General features: G+C 51.3%; 1 protein-coding gene across 2 annotated transcripts in view; it reads right to left on the minus strand.

Moving 5' to 3' along the window:
• Positions 1 to 2263, minus strand: part of RAB9A (RAB9A, member RAS oncogene family) — a 21076-nt gene extending 18813 nt beyond the window's left edge. For both annotated transcript variants that reach the window (XM_046673835.1, XM_046673836.1), the window contains exon 1: positions 2095 to 2263. The gene's annotated coding sequence lies outside the window, so the exon portion shown is untranslated. The remainder of the gene's footprint in view (positions 1 to 2094) is intronic.
• Positions 2264 to 2669: the final 406 nt, after the last annotated feature.

Below are 2669 nucleotides of genomic sequence, written 5' to 3' on the forward strand. Positions count from 1 at the left end.
CGCTCTTTCTTAAAATGACAAGGAGGTATCCTAAATGGGAAGATGGCCTCGCATTTGAAGAACTACAGAGGAGCTGAAACAGACTGCTGTAAAGCAGGGTTTCTCAACCCCGGCACCAGCGACAGTTTGGGCCAGACAACTCTGTCGTATGGGACTTGTCCTGTATGTGGTAGAAATGTTGAGCAGCTTCTCTGGCCTCTACCCACCAGATGCCAGCCGCACTCCCTCTCAGGTGTGAACCAATGCCTGCAGACATTGTCAAACGTTCCCCAGTTGAGAACTACCACTCTCAACTCACACAGGCCTCGTGGAATCCTGGCGGCCCTCTCGCCACCTGTTTGATCATGGGCAACATCTAACTCTCCTACGCCCCAGCAAATTCCTCATCTGTAAAATGGAGCTAATACCACAGAAATGCTGTGAGAATTCAACGAAATGATACATGTACAGGATTTACATGCACACAACATCCAGTGCCAGAGCGGCTGCCCAAGAATTGGTAAGAAATGACAGGAGGCTAAAAATTAAGCTCTACAACCAAAGGAACCTATCTTCAGGCCCCCAGAGTACCGCAGTCTAGACGGAAGAAGCAGCTGAGATAGAAAGAAACGAAGAGTAGACACAGGTTGGAAAAGAGGGACTAGCACTGAAGTATTTCCCAAGTATTTCTCCAAAAACCCAGCTCGGAGTCAAGGCCAATGATGTTCAACTTCGTTTTCCTCGGGTTACTCTAACCTCACAAATGAGAGACCAAAAATATCCCCAAATCACAAAACTCTCCAAAATAAATAAGTCAACATGCCAGAAACTTCTTAATATAAACAAGGGGAATTTACTACAATGTCTACACAAAAATAAAAAAGCAACAGACTGCCAAACCATTGTCCTAGATTTGGGAATCTCAATAAGTTACTGAGAGTCCTAGACAAATAGTGATGATGACCTCAACATTAGCTTTAAAAGACAAACTAAGAACAGACTTCTTAAAAGTCCCTGACTGAACAGTTCTGAATTTCCTTCATCTCTACAGCCTTGTCTAACGAACAGCTTTTGAGATTACAGGAAATTTAGGGATTTTTCTATTACAATGGTGCCAGAGACAGAAAGACAAACATGTAAAAAAAAATTTCAGTTTTTAAAAAGCAAACTCTATTATCAGGACGCTGAAATTCTACAAAAAGATATAGTCACGTGACAATTTGGAAACTAGCAGAAAAATCATTCCTCAAAAGAACCGTGGTCACGGGATGTGTCATCACTTAAAAAGAAAAAACAGCAACAAAACCAACTAATACCTCCACAGCCCTTTGGTCTGCACTTTAAATTCTCATCTTGCCTCTACGTACTAAGTTGGAAGAAAGAAAGGAACACGATTCTGAAACCTTAGCCAGAGTTGGAATCAGATAATGCCCCAAACCGCCTCCAGCCCCTAGGAGTGGCTTTACATTCCAAACTCCTCACCTGAGTGGTCACAACATAGTGGCAAATGCTCACCTGGGCAGCAGGTCAGAGGTCGCCAAAATCAAACTGCGTGAGCGCCTTCGCCTTCTCGACATTAACCATTCGAGGCTAGGGTTTGGTTTGGGTGGGCTGGGGCGTGCCGGTGTGCCCCCGGGTGACGGGTGTTTCTCCGTGTGCATTTCTCCGTGTGCGTGTGTGTTTCCTGGGGTGTTTGTGTGTATGTGTCTCTCTCCCCGGGTGTTTGGGTGTGTGTGGGTCCCCAGGTGTTCTTGGATCTCTTTCCCAGGGGGGTCGCGTGCCCCGGGGTGTTTGTGGATCTCCCTTTCTCCAGGTGTGTGTGTGTCTGTCCCCGTGTGTGTATCCCCAGGATGTCTGGGTGTCTCTCGCGTATTTGGGTGTGTGTCCCCCTCCCCGGGTGTGTGGATGCGGGAACCCCTCTTTCCTCCTGCGTCAGTCAATACGAGGCAGCGAACAACAAGCTGTTCCCCCTCCCGCGCAGGCCTCGTGCCCCCCGCCCCAGCTGCTGGAGGCCCAGCCGCCCTCGGGGCCCGCACGCCTCCCTCCAGGCCCTGACGCCCGCGCCCCCCGCCCTGGTCCCCGGCCGACTCCGACGGGAGTCCGCGCCCCGCTCACCTCGCGGCCACACGGAAGACGCCGGGGAGCTCCGGGCCAGCCCGGACGGGTGCAGGGAGGAAAGAGAGAGGGTTGAGGACTCGGCGGGCAGAAGACGGCGGCGGCAGCAACGCAGCGCTGCCAGGGCGCGACTCCACTTGCTGCCGTCCAGCACCGAGGAAACAACATGGCGACGGGCCGGGGCGGGGCCCGGGGCAGCGGGGCGGGGCCTGGGCGGTGGAGCCCAGGGCGGCGGGGCGGGGCCCTTGGGAGGCGGAGCCTCGAGGTCGCGGTCCGCCGCGCCCTCACCCGCTCCCTGACCCCCTGTCCGCCTTCAATAAAGCACGGTATTTCTTGGGGTTGGCGATTCCTGCTGTCCTCTGCCTTCGTTCCGGAGAGAGATAGCACGAAATAATAGTTTTCCTTAAAAGTTTACGTAAAGTGGAAATAAACAGGTCGCATAAGCACAATCACAGATTGTCGTGATGACGATGAGAAAACGAATGTGCAAAGGACAAACGGGTAAACGAAAAATGAAAACAGCTGTGATATTGTGAAATAACAGGAATTTCTTTTAATTTAAATTTTCTCCTTAA

This window comes from Equus quagga, chromosome 10 (genome assembly GCF_021613505.1).
Source record: "Equus quagga isolate Etosha38 chromosome 10, UCLA_HA_Equagga_1.0, whole genome shotgun sequence".
Taxonomy (NCBI): domain Eukaryota; kingdom Metazoa; phylum Chordata; class Mammalia; order Perissodactyla; family Equidae; genus Equus; species Equus quagga.